At 43.1% G+C, this 22,163-nt stretch overlaps 1 long non-coding RNA gene across 1 annotated transcript in view; it reads right to left on the bottom strand.

The window, feature by feature from the left end:
• Positions 1–17,285, bottom strand: part of LOC138154749 (uncharacterized) — a 90,044-nt gene extending 72,759 nt beyond the window's left edge. Inside the window, exon 1 of the long non-coding RNA XR_011166678.1 lies at positions 17,085–17,285. This is a non-coding gene — a long non-coding RNA (uncharacterized lncRNA). The remainder of the gene's footprint in view (positions 1–17,084) is intronic.
• Between the last annotated feature and the right edge of the window lie 4,878 nt (positions 17,286–22,163).

Below are 22,163 nucleotides of genomic sequence, written 5' to 3'. Positions count from 1 at the left end.
GCAGTAATGATAGGAGACACATAAGTGCATGGGGATAGGGACTTTCAATGGGTAGGAGGACTCCCACTGGAGGGATTAGCAGGGACTAGTGGCCCTGCAGGAAGATGCAAACTGCCATACCTGTGGTTCTGTTTCCTGATATCATGATTTCTTCCCCTTTCTGAACTTTTCCTCGGTGGAATTTACTTCATTTTGGTCCCACAGTGTACTAATTTCCCCACAACCCCCAAAACAACATCAAACAATTTTCCTCAGGCATGGTTACTCATCAGCAGTTTTTTCCTTGCTGATTTCTCCATCTGGACATTCTTTTTGCTCCTCAAACACAATATGTCTACACAAAGTGTAGACAAGATATTGCCTTCAAGGAGCTTTCACTCTAGAAGGGATATGAGGCAAAAATCCAGAAAACCAAAACACATTATTTTCAAAATATTTATTTTGAATTAGGAGAGAATTACTTCCACAGAATCAGAACCAACAAAATAGGCATTATGTTGTCTTAAATGGAGTTTTTGCTGTTTTAACTTCCACTTCTGTTTGAAGGGTGTTTAAAATAATATATAATATGTATGTAATTATCGCTTCTAAAATGCATTAAAACATTATGAAACACTATGTGGTCTAAACAGAAAGTCAGGGAAGATTTCTTTGAGGACATGATATTTGAATGTGGTTGGGCCTTAAAAGACATCTAGGAATTCAATAGATGAAGAAAGGAAAGGAGGATATGGTAGGCAAAGGGAACAACCTAAGCCTAGGGAGAAAGGTTTTGAGTCAGGCTGGAGCACAGTGTTCCTGGAGAAGAGTAGTTTGAGATAAAGCCGGAAGCATGGGATAGGGGGTGGCACTACCAGGCTGTGGAGGGACTTTGAATACTAGCAGAGTAGTTTGAACTTTGTTCAACAGAATTTTTTTTTTAATGCTTTATTAACTTCTGATTTACATCATTTGTTTCCGCCAGATTTTGAGTTACAAATTTCTCCCCGTTTTCCCCCTGCCCACCACCCCAAAATAGCAGTCCCACAGAATATCCCCTCCTCCAATCTGCTCTCTCCCATATTTTCTCCCATACCCCTTTTGACTTTTCCAGTGGATCTCTATGCCTCAGTGCCTGTATATCTTATTTCCCAATTACAAGTAAGATGGTATTAATAATAGTCTCTCTATATATACATATATATACACACACACACATATACATATATATATATATATATATATTTGAATATTTGATTTTAAAACTTTCAATTCCAGATTCATTCCCTTCCTTCCTTGTCACCCACCCTTACTGGGAAGATAAGCAGTTCAGTATAGGATGTACATGTGTGGCTAATGCAAAACAATAACATAGTAGATATATTGTAAAAGACTGACTATATTTCCCTCCCTCCTATCCCACCTCCCACTTATTCTATTCTCTACTTTGATCCCGTCCCTTTTCAAAAGTAGGTGCTTCCAACTTCCCTCCCCCCCAGCCTGCCCTCACTTCCATCATCCTCCCTCTCATCCCCTTCCCCCCCTATTCTCCTGGAGGGTGAGATAACCTATTTAGTGTGTATTTCACTCCTTCCTCAAGCCAGATTCAATGGGAATAAGGTTAACGTATTCCCTTTTGCCTTCCTATTCTTCCACTCCATTGTAACCATTTTCCCTTGCCTCTTCTGTATGAGATAGTTTACCCCAATCTGTCTCTCCCCATCTCCTCTCATTATATTCCTCTCACTTCTAATTTCACCTTTTAATTATCATCCCTTCCTGTTAAATTGGTCCTGTGTCCTCTATCTATGTCTACCTGTAAACATATATACACACATTCACATATGTATTCATATGCCCATATACCCTCATATATAGACATATATATATATATACATATATATATATATTTCTAATCCCTTCAACTACTGAAAAAAGTTTCATAAGTTAAAATTATTGTTTTTCCATGTAGGAATGTTAATAGTTCAACTTTGATAAGTTCCATATGATTTCTTTTCCCTCTTTACCTTCTCATGCTTCTTTTGCTTCTTGTATCTGAATGTCAAATTTTCTATTCAACTCTGGTTTTTTCAGCAAGAATGCTTGAAAGTCCTCTATTCCACTGAATGACCATATATTTTCCCCTGAAACATGATACTCAGTTTTGCTGGGTAGGTGACTCTTGGTTTTAATCCCAACTCCCTTGACCTCCGGAATATTACATTCCAAGCCCTTCGATCCCTCAGGGTAGAAGCTGCCAGATCCTGGGTTATCCTGATTGTGTTTCCACAATATTCAAATTGTTTCTTCCTGGCTGCTTGTAATATTCTCTCCCTAGTCTGGGAATTCCAGAACCTGGCTATAAAATTCCTAGGAGTTTTCTTTTTGGGATCTTTTTCAGGAGGTGATCGGTGGATTCTTTCAACCTCGATTTTGCCCTCTGGATATAAAACATCAGGGCAGTTTTCTTTGAGAACTTCCTGGAGGATACTTTCTAGGTTCTTACTTTGTTCATGGCTTTCAGGTAGTCCAATAATTTTTAAGTTATCTCTCCTGGATCTATTTTCCAGGTCAGTGGTTTTTCCAATGAGATATTTCACATTGCCTTCTATTCTTTCATCTGTTTGGATCTGTTTAACAGCATCTTGATTTCTCATAAAGTCATTAGCTTCCATTTGCTCCAATCTAATTCTGAAGCAATGATTCTCCTCATTGAGCTTTTGAGATTCTTTTTCCATCTGGCAAATTTGGCTTTTTAAGGCATTCTTAAGGCCTTTTTGAGCCTCCTTTGCCATTTGAGTCAGTCTGGTTTTTTTAAGGTATTATTTTCCTCAGTCAGGCTGTTGACTCTCCTTTCATAATTTTCTTGCATTGTTCTCATTTCTCTTCCCAATTTTTCCTCCACTCTCTTATCTGCTTCTTAAGGTCCTCTATGGCCTGTAACCATCTTGTATTTTCCTTTGAAGCTTTTGGTGCAGGAGTTCTGAGTTCACTGTTTTCCTCCTGTTCCATACCTTGCTCCTTCTTGTCCCCAAAATAGGAGTGTAATGTTGGAATCTTCTGTCTGCTTTGCTTCCTTTGCCTGCTCATTTTGCCACTCAATTACTTGACTTTTGGGCTTTTTGCCACAGTAGGACTCTGCCACCAGACAGGGGAGCTTTTGTCCCTAACGCTGGGGTTTTCTCAGCTGCTGGAGGTATTAGATGGGTGCCCTCTCTGAAGCCTCCACAAGCTCTGGCAAGCTGGTCACATACCCCAGGACCTCCACCCTAGACTGCAATCCAGATCCAATAAGGTTAAAGCAAGAGCAATTACCCCTCAGACTGGTGCTTGATCCCCCTACACTCTGCAGGCCAGGAGCTGAAGCTGCCATGTGGCGTGCCACCGTCTCAGCGGCTTCTCACCCTGGGGGTAAAAGCCAAGCACTCCCACTTACTGGTCCCAAAGTCCAGACTGCACTGGCCTCTCACCTTGTCCTTCGCATCTATGTGTTGATAAAAATGGAAATGGCCACTGCTGCTGCTGTTCTGGAGTCCCTCTGGCAGCAGCTGGTCAGACCCGCCCTGGGGCTAAAACCTCCGCTCCCATGGGGCTGGGCTCAGCTCCCAGAGCGCTGTGCTGGCCGATTCCTGCCGATTCCTGCCGGCCTGCCGGGCTGTCCTCAGTGGGAGGTTAGCTTCTCTGTGTCATTTTGTGGGTTCTGCAGCTCCAAAGTTTGCTTAGAGTCCCCTTTTTACATGGATTGTGGAAAGTGGAAGCCAGAGCCACAGGAAGGTCGTGCTTATACTCTGCCATCTTGGCTCCCCCCCCCCCCAATAGAATTTTTAAGCAGAGGAGTTATAGCAACTTCATTATATGACAAATAGAGTTACATGTCTCTCTTGAATCTACTCCTTTTTGTCTGACTGCTCCATGTCATTCACCTTTGTTAGATTACCTTCTAAAACCCTTCCCCTGACTATGAAGGAGCCCCCAAGTCTCCCACCCAGGACCACTTCTCTACATATGCTCTCTCTTGGTTACCTTATCAGTTCATGTAGATTTAATTATTATTTATATGCTGATGATTCTCACATCTATATTTCCAATCCTTGAGATAAGAATTCTCCTGGGCTCTGGTCTTGTATCACCAACTGCCTACTGGGCATTTCAAATGGAAGTCCTATAGACATGTCAAAGTCAACTATATCCAAAATTGAATTCCAAACCCATGCTACTTCTAAACTTCCTTATTTCTGTTGAAAATAGCACCAATCTTAAAAGTCACTCAGGTTTGCAAATTCAGCGTCATCCTTGACTCTTCACACTTAGTCTCCTCACACTCCTACTCTTTTCTACAACTCTTGTATTCATCCCCTTCTCACGGCCACTAGCCTAGTTCAGTCTTTCATTCCCCCTCACATGTACTATTATAGTGTCCTCCTAATTTGTCTCCTTACTTAAATAAGGGTCATCCTTCTCCAAGCCATCCTTCACACAACTGTCAAGCTGACTTTTCTAAAGCACAAATCCTGCCACCACTCCTCTACTCAAAACTCAAATGGCTTCCTACTACCTCTAAGATAAAAATCTAATTTCTTCTATTTGGCATTTAAAACCCTTTACAGTGTGCTGCCAACAACCTGCCTTTCTATCTGCATTGCACCTTCCTCTCTCCACAATACTGTGATTCAGCCAATCTTACCTTTTTGTTGTTCCTCAAACATATCTAGATGTCTATCTATCTATATCTATCTGTGTGTGTGTGTGTGTGTGTGTGTGTATCATGCCATTTTCCACCTCCATATCTTTACACATCTGCCCCTATGACTGGAATGTACTCCCTCTTAACCTCCATTTCTTAGAAATTGTAGTTTACTTCAAGGTTCAGCTCAAGTACTACTTCTGAATGAGGCCTTCCCTAATCCCTTCAGCTGCAAATATTTTCTCCTCAACTTTACTTTCTCTCTGTTTTGCATATATTTGTATATGCTGCCTCTTGGCTAAACTATAATCTCCATGAGGGTAGAAACCGCTTTCACTTTTGTTTTCTTTTTATCCTAAATGGAAATGCGTGGCAGAATGCCAGACACTTAATGAATGTTTGTTGAGATGGATTAATTGGTCAGCTGATTAAGAAGATCCAGGGCTTGGACCTTGCCTTGGGCACCCGACTATGTGACTACAGACAGGTCACAACCTCTCAGAGCCTTAGCTTCCTCATCTGAATGTTGTAGGGGATGCTGTGACCTATCTAACTGTATTGGGTATTAAAGACCAGTTTTAACATACTGTCAATCATGCACCAGTCTCCACCTATCACACAAATCACTCGACAACAGAGGCTTCTGTGAAATAACCACTAATCAGTATCTGGTTCATAAGGAGTTGTTTTAGTGTTGATCTTTACAGGTGCTGTCATGTTTCTGTCCTTTGTCTACGTTTTTTACATGAATTAGCCATCTAGATCATGGCTAGGGATGCGTTCCTCCTAACCTTCCTATCTGATTCAAGTAGGTAGTGCTGGACCTGGAGTCAGGAAAATCCAAGCACAAATCCATCCTTAGACACTAGCTATGTAATTCTGGGCAAGTCATTTAACCTCCATCTTCCTCAAATTTCCTTTTCTGTGACATGGAGCTAGTAACAGCACCTGTCGGAATTGTCCTAAGGGCCAAGTGAAATAGTACTTGTGAAGTGCTTATCATAGTGCAGACACATAGTACACACTTAGTGAATGCTACAGTAAAACCTCTCCTCTTTATCTGACCAGGATGAAGAAGGGTCTCAAGATTATGCCATATGACAGTATATGTGTCTTCTCAATGGAGGAAAGCTACTTGAGGGTAAAGACTGTTTAAATTTTGTCTTTGTATCTCTAGGACTTAGAATATAGTGAGCACTTAATAAACATTCCTGATTGATCTATTTAATTAGGAATGTTAACATAAAATGAGAAAATTCAATGTGGATAACTTTCTTCAAGTGGCTTCAAAAGCTACCATGTGGAAGAGAGATTAGAATTGCTCCACTTCAGCACAGAAAGCAAAACTAGAAACAATGAAAGGGGGTAAATAAATTCACCGACCCATAAGCAACGAGGATAGACTATCGAGCATATCCTAGTGGCAAGGCTTCTCCTTCGATCATCCCCATTTCTAATCTTCACTTTTTCTTGACCCACTTGCTACCTACAAATATGTCTAGATCTGGCCACCATCCTTTTCACTACTAGATGGTAGAGTAAGTCAGAAATTCACCTGAACTCTCCCAAATTCATCTCTAAAAACTATAAAATAATGGCTCAAAATGAATTCTGGGGCAGGGTACAACAATTCTCCAGCCAAAGACAACTGAGAACTCACAGGAAATGTCTGTCCCATTTGGGTAAAAGGGGAGCACTATTTGGTGCAAGCAGCATCTAAGCAAGACAGCAACAGACCAGGCCCCCACAAGCCACCAGCAAGGCCTCAAACCCCAGCACAGGTAAGCTAGAGGTGAGACCCCAGTACAGCAGGTCAGCGGCAAGACCCCATGCTTCCGTACACATCAGCAAGGCCCCACTCCCCTGGCGCCTCTGGTGCAAGAAGCTTGGAAAAGTGCCCTCTCCACCCCAGGAGCAAAGTGCAACTTTAAAAGTCATAAAATAAGCCAGGGGGAAAAAAAAACAAATACAAAAAGAGCCTGACAATAGAAAGTTACTATGTTGACAGAGAAGAACAAAACAAACTCAGAAGAGTCTGACAGTGTCAAAACAGCTATATGTGAAACCTCAAAGAAAAATGCAAATTGGTCACAAAAGAGCTCTAAAAGGATTTTTTAAATAAAATAAGAAATGTGGAAGGAAAATTTCGGAAAGAAATGAGAGTGATATAAGAAAAATATGAAAAAAAGAGTCAACGGCTTGATAAAGGAAACACAAGAAACAAAATGTGTACAAAATTTCACTGAAGAAAACAACTCCTTTAAAAGTGGAATTGGCCAAATGGAAAAAGAGGTACAAAAGCTTATTGAAGAAAATAATTCCTTAAAAATTAGAATTAGGCAAGCGAAAGCTAATGATTCCATGAGACATCAAGAACATCCTTTCTACTACTAAAGTTTTAGAAAAAGCTATGTATATTTACTACCAACTACCTGCTTCACATTTCTACCTGGATATCCCTTCATGTTCCATTCACTTCTCAACACCTTGCAATTTGGCTATATATTGCATCCCCTAACTGATCCCCTCCAAGATTATCAATGATCTTTCACTTGATAAACCTAATGGCTTTTGCCCAGGCTTCCTCCTTCTTAACTTTTCTGCAGCATTTGAAACTGTTGCTCATCTCCTCCTCCTGGATAGTCTTGCTTATTTGGGTTTTCATGATGCTATTCTCACTTCCTGTTGGTTCCTCCTCAGGTTACTTCATTAGATCATCATCCAAGCCAGGCCTGGCCCTATGCTTGGGTATAGCTAAATGCTAATGTCCTGGACCCTTTTTTCTTTTTGATCTCTCTCTAGTTCATTTCATCAACTCCTGTGAGTTCAATTATCACATCTATGCATGTGATAATGTGATAATAGATGTCTCCCAAATCTACTTACTACGAGCCTTTAAATCTCTCCTGAGATTATCAACTGCCTATTGGGCAACCCTACTTAGACGTTCCATAGTTACCTCAAATTCAACATGTCCAAAACAGAACTCATTATCTTCCACACAAAATTTATTCTCCTTCAAAACTACCTGTTTTAGACAAGAGCATCATTATCCTTCCAAGAATCCAGATTCATAACCTCAGAGTCATTCTTCACTTTTTACTTTCTCTGATCCCTATATACAATAAGTTATAAATTCCTGTCAATTCTAACTCCACAATGTTTCTCACTCTCATCCTTTACTCTCTACTCACAAGCCCACTACCCTAGTTCAAATTCTCATAATTTCTCAAATGGACTATTGCAATAGTTTACTAATTGGTCCCCTTGCCTTTATTCTCTCCTTTCCCCAATCCATTTTCCATACATCTTAGCAACATCCAATGCCAAACTGACATTCCTGAAATTTAGTTCTAACTACGTCTGACCTCCAACTAGGAAATATTAGTGACTCCCTATTATTTCTACACACCTTTCTGTAGAGCATAAAGCCCCTTATGATCTCATTCCAACCTCTCTTTCAAGTCTGATTTCACATTATTACCACTCAAGTACTCTACATTTCTAGAATTCTACAAACAGGCCTACTTGCTGTTTCTTGTACACAACACTTCATTTTCTGCCTCCATTTCATTGTATAGGCTGTGCCCCATTCCTAGAATACTTTCCCTATATATTTCTTCCACTCAAAATTCCTACCTCCCAGCAAGGCTCAGTTCAAGCACCACCTTCTAGAGAAGTGGTATCACATTCAAATAGGAACAGGGACCACTACACCATTTATAAGGATCCTGTGGACCACATAATGGAGCTGAAGTCTTATTACAAAGAATTAATAAAATGTCAAAGATCATTAAAACTAGAAAAAACTTAGAAATCATATAATCCAACCACCTCATTTTACAGAAGAGGAAACTGAGGGTTCAGAGAAGCAAAGTAATTTGCCCAAGGACAGAACCAGGTAAGGAAACCAGGATGAGAACCTTAGTTATCATAAATCTTGAATCTATGATTCTTTCTACTAAAAGTAGAGCGATTGTATATAAATAACTTTTTCAAGAATTTGAGTATATAGGTAAACAAAGAAAGAAAGTTCGATAGGGGTGTGTGTGTGTGTGTGTGTGTGTGTGTGTGTGTGTATATAAGTGTGTAAGTGTGAGAGAGAGACAGAGATAGAAAGAGACACAGAGACAAAGAGAAACAGAGACAGACTGAAAATTATATGAGAGGGGTACAAGGTTGCAGCAAGTTTCTAAACTAGAGGAAACCAGAGATAATAGGATCAAGGGCATAGGGAGAAGATCAGGCTGAATAAGTAACAGGGGTATCCATTCGTCCATGACCAGGAGAAAAAAGTAAATGGGCTAAGTTTTAAGGAATGGAATAGGAGGGCTGATAATGAGTCCACATTTGGTAACCTCAATCTTCTCAATGAAGCAGAGGACTAAGAAAAGGTTTGGAACAGTCACTCTGGGAGAAAGAGTTCAGGAGTCAGTATAAGAAAAGTAGAAAAATTATCAAGCAGCATCCAAGGCCCAGAAGGCTTCAGTAAACTTGCTCATGGTTGGTCACTCGGTAGTAATGGCCAGTGCAACAGGGATAGTAACTTCAAAAAAAAATGTTTGCAGACCAAAAGATGACATCAGTGGTCCTGCAGAGAAGCAGGAAGCAGGAAGCAGTACCAGGTAGGTGTTTCAGACAAGGCCTAGTTGTGTAAGTTTTCCAGGATTTGAATGTTCCCTCTCCTACCTGTGGTGAGGAGAATCTATGACTGGTATGCTCCTTAGTGTAAGGAAAAGGAAGTAGGGGGAGAGAGTAACTTCCCTTGTAAATTGTATCTTACTTGTATCTTACTATCCTGTTTCATTAAATAATTTTGTTTTGAGTTGATGTGTTCCCGTGTTTGGATCTGGAAACATTGGGAGAGGGCTTGTGAGCTGCGGTTTTGAATTTGACCCAAAGTGTGACTTGAATCTGGGTGTAGCTTTCTGGTCTCCACTTGAGGGGAGGGGGAGCAGAGCTCCACATGATTCTATGAAACTAATTTGCAGGCTCACCAAAGACCACAGGTCCCTTTCTTTCACATTCCACTGAATGACTCCATCCAGGACACTTCACAGAGGGTCCACATTGCACATCGCTCAACTCATCCTGAACAAGAAGACAGATACCTGACATGTTTCCTGCCATGACTGAGTCCTAGCACCATCCCTGGCACAAGGCACTTACACTGTCAGGTTATACTGGCATTTTGGAGGAAGGGATATGGAGAACAGAGAAGGGACACAAAGAATGGAAGTCCCCAGGTGTGCCAGAGCCAAAGTTGCACAGCTGATCTATCTCTTCTTTCAATCCCATGAAATATTCAGTGACAGCTTCCCAGAACTTCTATGTAAGCATAGCCGGGTGTATCCAGGACATCTGTCTCTGCCTGGCTGCAGATCTCCATGACAAGCTGTGTTTGTGCTCCTCCATCTCTGCCTCTCTTTCATTTAATTGCACCTCTCCATCTCTAACTCTCCTTCTCCCTCCTTATTACTCCATCTCAGTCAGTCTCTGCCTCTATGGCTTTCCCTATCTCTGCCTCTCTCCTCACTACTCAGAGGGGGAGGATCCTCCCTCTTTCTGGCATCCTGAAGAGATGGCTCCTCTGGCTAGTCTTTGCTGCTCTTAGCACTGTCTGCCAGAGTAAGGAGCTTCAGCTGCCTCCCCAGAATCCCCAGGACTGCGGAAAGGAGATACCCTGCAAAAGCGGAGAGGATTGGAGCCAGCAGAACTGCCCAGAGGGTACAGGGTTAGGGAGGGGCTGGGACCCAGGACTTATATCTTTCCCAAGGGTGTTGGGTAGGGCTACAGAGGAGGAAAATGAAACAAGGTCTGCAGAGAAAATCCCCATCTCTCAATGTGTCCAAATTGTTAAAAGCTCTTTAATGGGACAGGGGGATCCTCATTATCCACTCAGGATCTAGATTATTATGTTTGTACTGTTCATATGTTCACAGATCTACTTTTCGGGCTTTGGGAAGAGTCCCCAATTCCAGATGGGTCCTTGCCCAGATACAGAAATTCCCAGTTCCCATAGGAAAATGCTTCGGTTTGCTTACTACTAAGGCCTACTTATAAGCCCGTCACTTGCAGGTTTTCATTGTTCAGGTCTCCCATCTGCCCCTTGCCCCCCTGGAACCTTCCTTTCCTCTGAGGGTCTTCATAACTCTCCTATCTGCCACAAATGCCCACGGGAATTCTTCAATCGCTGGCCTGGTCAAGATGCCTGTTTTCCCTGTGGTTCTGAGGCCACACAACCTGAGGAGGGACAAGACACATGTATTTGCCGAGGGCTTGGTCGAGTGTTCCAGGTAAGGAGGAAGACAATGAATATCACTGTGTATGATAATCACCATGGGTTTAAAGTGGCACTGTGCCTGCCTCTAGCATTCATTAAGAAGCTTCTAGTATAGATTCTAGTACTTTCAGTAGTTTAATTCAGTTCCCACACCTTTTAGTATATTTAAAGTACCCTCCCACCTCCCTCTTCCATTTTTTTGGCATCTCATTGATCCTCCACTCCCAAACCCAAAGTAGCAGATGAGCAAGAGGGGGGACTATAAAGTTCAGAGGTGGGAAAGAGGGAATTAGCATCTATTCCTGTTCCTTTGAATTCTCACTTCAAGTCCTGTTCTTTTGGAATTTGACACAGTCATGGCTCAGGTTTGTTTTGTTTCTAAGTGAAACAAGAGAAACAGAGACTTCAAGTTTGTCCCTCACATATACCTTAACCTAAGCCCTCCCAGCTCAGGGAGTTTTTCTATAGACAAATAAATAGGCTGGTGAAATTCATTGAAAACTTCCAAGTGTGCATGCCATGAAAGGAATATATGTAATTGGACTCCAATATAATATGAGCCAACACTCTTGATCCTCTCCTCTAACTTCTCTCTAGTCTTACAATCTCCAAACCCCAACTTGCCCTTGCCTTCTCCACTTCATCCCAACCCCACATCTGAGCCCATCTCTGAAGTCAGGGCTACAAAGCAAAAGAGAAAAGATTGAATGGGGAGAGAAATTGCATTCAATTCATCCATTCAGCAAGTGCATATTCAATGTTTCCTATGTGCCAGGTACTAGACCAGGCACTGTAAATACAAAAAAGAAGAAGTCTTGCATATAAGTATCTTACACTCTACTGGGGAAAATCAACATATACACAGGTAAGTAAATATAAAATACATTCAGAGTAATGCCAAGTCATTTCTTACAAGAGGGGAAGGTATTAACACTGGGAAGACCAGGAAAGGCTTCATGTACAGTCATACACTGTTCACTTTCTAATCAGAAACATGGCCTTGTCCCACAGCCCAGTGATGGTCAATGCCCCTGCTTCCCTGGTTACCAAGATGTAGGAGAGCCTTATGGCTGTGTCAAGCAGGAGTATGGAATCTGTAAGGATGGGGCTATCCAGAACCAGGAGGGGCAATGTCTGACCAAAGGAGAGTGGACCAACCACTGTGCCCAGGAGGTACAAAGCTTGTTCTATAATTTCCCCTTTTCTTCCCCATCCCCAAAGTTTACAGTGCTTTTTTACATAAGTCATTTTTTTTTAAATATGCTAGCCTGTAATTTGTGGTCTACATCCATCTGTGTCAGGATGTTCTTTGGAAGAGGTTACCAAGAAAGGGAAATCTTTGTGCAGGTCTGTGCTACGCCAGAGGATGTCCGTGGCTATGACTCAGTACTGGGGCTCTGTCTTTGCTGGGGGATGGACCTAAATGGAGAATGTGGGCCCCCATGCCAGGGAAAGCAACAACATATCCTGCAGCTCACCTGTCATGAGGGCATCCCACAAATCTACTCCATTGATGATGGGAGTCAGGTATTATGAACCCCACATGCCAAAACTCTCTATAATGCCCTAGTCCTGCCACATCACAGTTAAAATGCATGCTCAGTACTATCAGACATTTAACTATAATACCCAGAACCCTAGAAATCAATGTGTAAGTGCATAGGGTTATAGGATAGTCAAGACAGCTCAACCTCTACTGCAGTGTCACTGGTAATACTTCATATATAGCCAAGGTCCCTGAAACATAATATAGCCTTTCATAATCATTTGAATACAAAATTTATCTTAAAAATATCCTTGGTAAAATGGAGGGATAAGATATCATTTTGCTCATTGTACAAGGAAAGAAAATGAGGCAGAGAGAAGAAATGGTCTGAACACTACAAACAAACTACAAGCGTCAAAAGTACTGGCTTCCAGTACAAAGCTCTGTCTCTAGGATTATGCATATCAGGCTAGCCCACTCTAGGAAGTGGGCAGCACTGGGTACTGTTTGGCTCTTACCCTGTTGCTCCTACAACAGAGGTATATTCAGGTAGTACCCTATAGTATTCCTCCCTTTACAATATACATGATGAACGAAATTGCCCCAAACCTTAATTAAACACATTACATCTTATCCCTTCATTTCTAGCTTTCTTACTTCCTGGATAAACCTCTTTCCCCTCGAGCTGTGGGGTTCCCATGTGCCTCTGAACATAACCAGGAGTCTTCCCCTGTGTATGTGGTCAGGACTGATGGTAAGGAGACTCAAAGTTGGGGTAAGGGAAATAACCTAAGTTCTAAAACTATGCCTAGTATCTGAACTCTATTTCTGCAGTTTTGTAGGTCAGGTCCCTGTTGTGTGCAGCCTGTGTCCCTACCAAGTCAATATTATCTCTCTACCTGTTGCATGAGACATATGTCTTCCATGGGTGAACCATGTCCTCACAATAAACTATGTCCTTAACCAAATCTTGGTTGTATATGACTCCAACTGATCCAGAGCTGTGTATAATCTCAGGTTCTGTCTCCTGGTTCAGCACATTTATTTTGTCCCTTTATAACCAAAAAGGAAAGATCCAGATCATTCTGGAGAACACAGAGTGAGGTAGACTTTTTCTAGGCACTTTAGGTACAGTGAGCCTGGTGTCTCATTCTAGGTCGTGGTTTTCTGGGGTTGACCAGACCAGGGCCTGAATTGTTCCACTCACTTCATCAGCCAGCTGGGAATCCCAGACACCCAGCCCAGGTCCCAGGTGAGGCTCCTAACTGACTTCATCAGTTCATCCCTAACAGCACCAGAATAATCTCTCTAAGACACCATTAGCATCCTTAAGGTCATTCAGTATCAGATCCAAATTGGTCTACGTAATAACTAACTCTTCCTCACTTTCAGATTCTTCCTCAGAAGCATCCAGTGATGAAAATTTGAGTTCCCTCTGGGACCTGAACTTGAATTCTAAAGAGCCTGGCATTCTAAACCCCATAGCCTGCATCCATACCTATGATACCCTTGCCTTTCTAGTGACGCGTGAACATTACCCTGAATATGACCTGTAAGTACCCAAGTAGGCACTAGAAGGCTAGTGTGTAGCATTTTCCCATCATTGCCTCTTTTCCCTAAAGAAACACTGAGGAAATGGTAAAAGCATTCTTCTTTCCCTGACTTAGGGGTCATCTATACAACACTCCTGGGGAATATGACTGGGGAGCTTTCCGGGCACTAGCCGAGGACTCCTGGCTGAGTCTGCATAGCCCCTTCCTCTTCCTGCACCAGTTTCAGAAGCCTGGGGTCTTTGTCTTCCGCCTGAGCAGTAACAGGCATCGAAAGATGGTTTGTCTGCTTTCTACACTATGCTTTTCTCTGTCCCCATGAAGGATTTTTTCGTAATCCACACAGAAATATATCTTTTTCAGAGGGGAAGGATGCCTTGGGCCTAGACTCTTTATTTTCAGTGTTTTGAACCCTGGGGATGACTGAGCCTCTATTCTAAGCCCACACTGCTAACAACCCAGCGTGTGTGTGTGTGTGTGTGTGTGTGTGTGTGTGTGTTAAGGAAAGAGTGCCAGAAAGAGAGGAAGTGAGTATAGTTGAAGAGGCCACAATGACACTGCTGCCCCTAGTCAAAGTAAGCTAGAAAATCCAATCCACTTACAAATGACATTGTCTGTGTGGCCCACATATTATGTCAGACATGGATACAGGTGCCACACTCACCAAGATTTGCACTTGGACCTGGATCTGTCCATTTCACCCATTAATTAAGAAACTATGCCAACCATGGATGTGAACCCATGTAGCTAGCTGCACCAAACACAGGACCTAGTTTCTTTCCAATCCAGGTATGAATACATCTTCAAATAAAAATCCTTGGAATTACTAGATAGAATTATAAAACTGGGGTTATTTAGCTCCTGCTAAGATACTCAGGCTGTTCATACCTTGGCCACTCTGGCAGGCAGAGTAGAGCCATAGCTCTAACAGGTCTCTTCCTATCCAGTACATCCGTGCCCTCCCACCAGGAGGTCAGTGCTTTAGGGATGAGCCCTTTGTTCCCACAACGCCCAGATATCTGATTCAGACTGGGATCGCAAAGACTCCTACACCCCAGAAGAAACCAGACTGGCCTATGGTTCTTGGAGTAATCTTCCTTCTCCTGGGACTCTGCCTGCTTCTTTTGGTGAGTGATACAGGAGAAATACATCACTGTCAAAACCAATTCTAGTCCTATCTTAGTCCCATTTCCTAAAGGCCATTATCTTCCTTCTGGAGTTCATTCCATTGGGGTTGTGGTAACTAATCATCCTTGAGATGTCCAACTGTCTTAGTCCCCAGTCCCTGCCAAGGGACTCTTCTGCTTTCAGAGTTCTTCCAGAGTTTCTGAAGGGAAATACTGTTTTCCCTCTTAATTCTGCATCATGGAGTAATTTTTTATCTTTCCACACCCCACTATGTGATCCCCAGGCTCAATGTCATGGCCTGGGCTGGGCTAGAAAGTCTACTCCCTGCTCTTCATTCCGGATGCATCAACAAAAATACAAAATGGAAACCTACTCCTCTCCTGGAACTTTGCTGACATCAATGAGACAGGACCAGGCTGGCCAAGATTTTTCAATTCAGAGGATGGCTGGGTGCCATGGTGAGTGTTTGGTTAAGGACTAGAATCCATGACCCTTACTAGACACAAGTGCTGTCTGAACCTAATATTCACAATCCCTCCCCTTGAATCACTCATAAGACAGAGTCCATTTTGTGTTCCTGAACCTTTTGTAGGCGGGTTCTGGGAAGCTGAGGACCAGCTTGATCTCGAGTGGTTTGATACAGATGCCTTCTTCAGGATCCTACAGAGGCAGTCTCTGTCAGTGACAGCCAAGCTGAGTCAGACCAAGGAGGAGGTAACTGGCAAAATGTGGGCCACATTTCTCCTGAGGAGAGAGTGACAAGAGGAGGAAGAGATGGATCAAGAGGTCTCAAAACCAGGGAAATGGCAGTCTGAAGAGATTGGATGGGGCAGACAAGAAGACACCAGGAGGAGCAAAGGGATTGGGAAATTTCAGTGCTTTAGGACTATTTTCACAAACCTCAGAGGTTTAGAGCAAACCCAAGGGAAGCGGTGTAAGAGAGAGAGGAAGCAGGAGGGAAGCTAGAGGGGTGGTTTCTATAGGGTGACTCCTCTATAAAAAGAGGGAGTCGAATTAGATGATCTCTGAGAGCCCTTCCATCTCTACCCTAGTATCCCCAGATAGATCCTAGAAGCCCAGACTGTGTGGGCACATCAAAGCCACAGCCTCACTCAACCAAGTCAAGGGAATGAGAGAGTGAATCCACAAGAGACATGAAGTGAGCAGACCAGGGGTACCCCAGGAGGAATGTTAAGTACCTCTTCAGTGGGACATTGCCCTTTCTTTCCAATCTGTCTTTAAGGAATTTTGCTTTTTCTGGAGTCTCTCCACTTACAGGCAGCAGGGGGCACTGCAATCATAGCATTAAAACGCATTAGCCAGAGGCTGAGTGCTGTGATCGACCCTTTCCTTCCAGCTAAAACTTCTCTCCCTAAAACTTTTGAGGGAAGTCAGTTCCCTCCGAGAGCTGTGGTATATGAAGCTCCGAATTCCTACAGCCAATGACCTACATCTAGGAAGCATCCAGAAAGACCAACAACAGGTGGTACCTTCACCACTCCTTTCTCCAACTCCCCTGTGACTCATTCCTTGATCACTACACACTCTTCCCTTCTCCTTTGTGCTCAGCCCCCCCACCCCCATCCCATTCCCTATTTATATTGCTACCTCCACAGGTTATTTAAATAATAACAACAATAATAGCAATCCTCATTCATCATCATCATCACATTTATAGAACACTAAACAACTTACAAAATATTCTCCCACAATAACTCTTGAAGTAGGTGATATCATTGTGGTAGAGCAAGTATCATTGTCCCAACTTGAAACCGGAGAAATGAGAGAAGATAAAGGAATTGCCCAATGTTATATGATTGATCCAGGACTTAAACCTCAGTCTTATGGCTCCAAATAAAAATGTTCATGGCCCCTAGGTTCCTGGGACTCTCTCACACCCTTTGCCACAATAGTGTTCCACCAGTCCAGAACTACTTGGGCTCTCTAGCTGCGGGACAGCAAGGGATTCCTTACCTGTTCCAGTTGTTCTTGTCCCTGTGGTTACTGAAAGCCCTGGGAGTGAGCAGACCTGTTCTGATCTGTTCTCAGACTGCCCAGGCAACTGCAAGGGAGGCAGAAGAGGAGGCCAAGAGAAGGCAAGGGCTGGCAGATGAATATGCTGAGAGCTTGAGACGACAACTGAAGCTGCTACACCAAGACTTAAGAGCCAGGGAATTGCAATGGGCAGCCTTTGGCTCAGCCCTGAGGGAAGCCCAGAGGCTACTGACAGCAAAAACAGACCCCACATCAGAGAAGAAATGTCTGTCTGCAGAGGATTCTGATAGGTGGGTATTTAGGGTACCTCAAGGTGGGAATCTAGAATGGAAAGGATAGGAAGTTATCCAGTATCTCCAGGAAAATCAGTCCCAAAACCATGGTGCTCTTGGGTGGGGGAGATGCCTAGAAACCCAGACGGTGTGTCCTGGCAGTGGAGGCAGGCAAGAGAGATAGTCAGCTGGGGTGAAACATACAATGGGGCACAATTAAAAATACTTATTCAATAATGTTTTTCTAGGTACGCTCATTTTTAATACAAAAAATTGTCTCCCATAGCACATAAATACTTCTTTTGTCATGTCAAGTAGCATGAGCTACTGTGAAGGCTCCAAGGCTCTGACGGAGAGTAAGCTATAGGAGATGCAATTTTCAAAGCTTTTTCCCAGCTCTGTCTGACATTCATACCTAGGCACCCAGGAATCCTAAGAGTATCCCTCTCCTACCCTGAACTTCAGTTCCCCCTCCAGAATGTGGAATCAATGCCTTTTGAACTGCAAAGAAATTAATTAGAAAACCTCTATAGAATGCTCTGTCCTTTCAGTCACTCCTTCTAATCTCTGAGCCCAAACAAGGCAGATATCTCAAAACTAAACTAAAAGCACATTTCTCCCCATTAACCAGTCCCTAAAAGAGCAAGAAATTAAACCCTACTCCGTGGTTGCAGGAAATCTCCCCAAGTGGATGCAACAATGGGCCATCTGTCCCAGGTTCTTCTGAGTGAAGGTCAACGACTGAAGGCTTGGGGCATTCTGGGGACTGGCACTGGGGCTGAACTGCTCCAACCAGGTGAGTGCCCTGAGAATCTGGGTTTGAGACTTCCAAAGTTGCCAACACTCCCCCATTCTCATCCCCTCCACATATGATACTTGCCTGCCTTCCCTTTTTATTCCCAAAAGCATTAATCACCAGTAGGTCTATAAAAGTCTGAACTAAAGAGAGAACCCTAAACATCTTATAAGCTGACAAGGAAATCCTTCCCAAGAAAACTATATATAGGTCTGTCACAATGTTACCACAAAAGAAGGAGGAAGAGGGGGAAAAGTAAAAGTATAAGACGTTTGGACAGTTCTGTTCAGTGCAAGGGTACTTGTCTTCAGGATTCCATATAGACAAGATAAAGTAGAAGAAAAGCTCTGACTGGAAAGAGAGAAAAAGTAAAGATAAAAAGATGAAAGAGGGGGCAGGGAAACTTATTAAATTGTTGCAAGTATTTAAGTGAAATGTAAGAAAGTATGCTCAAAGTGAGACACTGGTAAAAATTAATAAGAAGCCCCAGAATATTGCTTTCTCTGGAAATCTCTAAAGAAAGAAGACACTGTTCCTTGAGACAGTCTGTCTGGATCAGTAAGATCTTTATAGCCTATGGGATCTAGAAGTCTCCTCCAACATTTCCAATAAGCCTCTGGTCTCTGTCAGCACCAAATTTTGAACTCCCTTTGTAAAGCCCTAACCTAGATATAGAAGAAACAGAAAAGTCCCTTGTTCTTTGGCAGCTCCTTAGTCTGTCCAGTGCTGAATCTACAATTCTTGTTAGACCCATTTAATTGCTAACAAATAAAACCCAACTTGATCCAATTGTCACAGTGTGCCACAGTTAAACAGGCAATCTCTTTTCCCTGCAATATCAGGAGGGGTTCATGATGTCACCTGCATGAAGCCCATCACCAGGCTCCTGGTACCTGGCCCCAATTGTGCAATGCTCCCAAGTAATGGATACCCTGGTCCTATTCCTCCTGGTTACTTCATCCACCCAGGCACAGGAAGGTTGCTTCCAGAAGCAGGAAATCTGGGCTATGACCTGCTGAATTCCACCCTGGTTCCTACTACAGATGTAACTGCAGGTAAACCAGAGGCACCAGAGATGGGTCTTTTTGGATCTGATCACAGATCTGAGCTACAGTTTGGTAGTGGGGGTTATAGGGCCCTTAAAGGACCTATCTGTCATATCCCCAGACCATGATCAGGAACTACAAAGGGACCATGCATGTATCCCCAGATATTTCTACTGAGATTAATCCTTAGAGACAATTTTATCATATCTGCAGTATTATTTTCTTGGACAGACTACTCCTTTTATAAGGATTTGGCATTAAAATGTGTTATAATGGTGATGAACCATAGAATTATAGCATAGAATGAACCACAGAATAATAGAATAGAGAACCACATTCTCTTCATTCCAACAGCAACCCTATTCAATACAGAGGGAATACCCACAGATCAGAAAAACAGAGAGCAATCTGGGTTGGGGGAGGGAAAAGGATACCTAGAGTCTTCTCTGTCCATCTACTTGGCGGTACATCTACTAGGAAAGCAGTCCCAGCTCTTCTCTTGTCTCTTTGTCTAGGTGGTGTTCGAACGTGCAAAGTTCCTATCCTCCCCTATATCTCTTATCCTATCTGTCCTGCTACCAGCACCCCCATAACCACATGTCTGCCAGTCCTTCAGTCAAATAGGACATCTCAACTAGGGGGACTCATGACAGATCCTGCAACGGGGCTGGAGGTACCTGTGTTGGCTGTGACTGTTCACCCTGACACTGGACAATGGCTTGCTGTTGGAGGAACATACTGTAACCCTCTTACAAAGACCTTGGCACCCATAGAAATTGGAGGCCCCATGGAAGATCCAATCACAGGAAGCATCTCTCCAATTCTAGGAGTTGGGTTGGATGAAAACACAGGTCACCAGCTCCTAGCCCAATCCCACCACACTCGTTTCCCTCCACCTTGTACCTGATGCCCCCTGACTTTCCATGTCCTGGTCCTAGTCTAATCCTAATCTCACAGTCTCCCTACTCTGTCCTCTATTTACCTGCATCCCACCCCACTCCCAAGTTCTATCTATGCTCTCTTACCAATTCCCCACATCAGTATTTTTCAGGAAAAAGAAAGGGAGAATAGGAAAAGGGAGAGGACTAAAGTGGGTTCTAGAGAAATTCTAATTCTTCATCATAATCAGGAATGTAGACTCTCTCAGCACCCTTTCTCTTCATTTTTCTACTTCCTTTTCCAGTCTCTCTTCACCACTGCCCATGCCCCATTGCTGCTCTTATCTTCCTCTCTTTCCATTTCTGTGCCTCAATTCTCCCCCCTCCTCTCTCCCTCACCTCTTATACTTCCCTGCTCACATCTCTCCTATCTCTGCCCCATCTCTCTTGGGTCACCTTATTGTCCCTCTCCCATCTCTACCTCTCAGTTTTTTGCTTCTAGGCGAGGTCCTTGTACTGGGAGGCCTGAGGGACAGCTCAGGAAGCCTTCTGTTGCCTGGGGACTGTTTTGTGGAGCCACTGAGTGGGAAGTCAGCCTGGTTTCGAGGGGCTTGTCTACAGGAGGGCCAGATAGTACCCCATGCAGGGGGTCCCCAGGCCTTATTAGATGCCAATGTGCTGGCTGCCCAGATGCACATGATGGAAGTGTTACAGCAAATCCGGGAGAGCCCAGGCTTCCAAGGGCATGGAAAGATGGAAGCTGCAGCCAGGGACCTGAGGCAGTCACTCTCCTTAAGTCTGTACCACCTCTTGCACCAGGTTCAAAGACTGGAAAGACAGCTAGAGGCAGCATCTGACATCAAAGCCATGGGAGGCAAGATGGGTATGTAGGTAATTACAGTGTGAGGTATCATAGTTCAGAGTAACCACAGTTTCAAAATGCTATATATTTTTTTGTTCAGTCCCTGAGCTTGGGGACAAGGCTGCATCCATATTAGCCATACTCAGCAGATTCAGCTGACATATGAACAAAAAGATGAAATATTTCCTAAACATTTTTTATGGAATGAAAAAATTCTCTTCTCTCCTACCAACCCCTGTCACCTCTGTCTTTCAGAGGACCCATGTTACCTAGAGTGAGGTGAATAGAAGGATTCTGGGTTCTTTGTAACTCCATCAAAACTGACATTTTATTTTTATGTAACATAATACTCCCCATGTTCCTTTCCTAGCTTCTCTCCCAATGAAGGTTTCCCCTCTCCTATGAATATTTGGCTTCTGTCCCAGTCTGTAATACCTCTCATCTGTCTTTATTCACTTGCTCATTCCCTCGAAAATTCTTTATATTTGTATGGCACTTTGTACTCTTCCAAGTATTTTTTTCATATGATCTCTCATTTGATCTTCAAGGCACCTCTGTGAGGTAGGTAAGACAGGCATTCTTATCCTCATTGTACAAATGGAGAGCTGAGGCACAGAGAAATCAAGCAAATCCCCAAAGGTCCCATTGCAGAGTGAGGTAATAGCACAGCCAGGCACAGCCAGCGCTAAAACTTTGGTCTCCTGGGTCCTCTACTCCCTTCTCAATTTTTATTCCTGGCAGACTTCTAGTTCCCACCTACTGAACACTTGCATACGTGGAGTTCAGTTCTTCTCTGAGACTATGTAGAACAAAGATATTACCATCAGCTTCCTAAAGTAATATATTAATTTTACCCCCCTGCTTTTCATCTGGCTGCTCCAGAGAGGTTCAAAACATATGTGCAGGGAGTTAGTCTTGTATGATCCTAGGTTGGGCCCAAATAGTGGTAAATAGTGAATATTTCCTAGGGTACCTCTCTGGTTAAAGAAATGACCCTTTGAGCTTAAAGGGAAAGACTCTTAGTACATACTTTAACCCTACCACTATCTTTCTGTCTTTTCCTGTGTTAGGGATGATTCAGTATCCTGGAACAGAAGTGTGGATCCCAGCTGTGTTTGGGATGGAAATCCCAGACCCTGCTGGCTCAGGACTTTTGGTGCCCATCCTGGGCATGAAATGCAACTGGAACTCTGGTCAATTTATT

This window comes from Petaurus breviceps, unplaced genomic scaffold (genome assembly GCF_028583685.1).
Source record: "Petaurus breviceps papuanus isolate PSGF00001 unplaced genomic scaffold, PetGlider_PUasm1.0 91133, whole genome shotgun sequence".
NCBI lineage: Eukaryota > Metazoa > Chordata > Mammalia > Diprotodontia > Petauridae > Petaurus > Petaurus breviceps.
The sequence above is the reverse complement of the archived record's forward strand: the minus strand, read 5'-3'. Positions and strand labels throughout refer to the sequence as shown.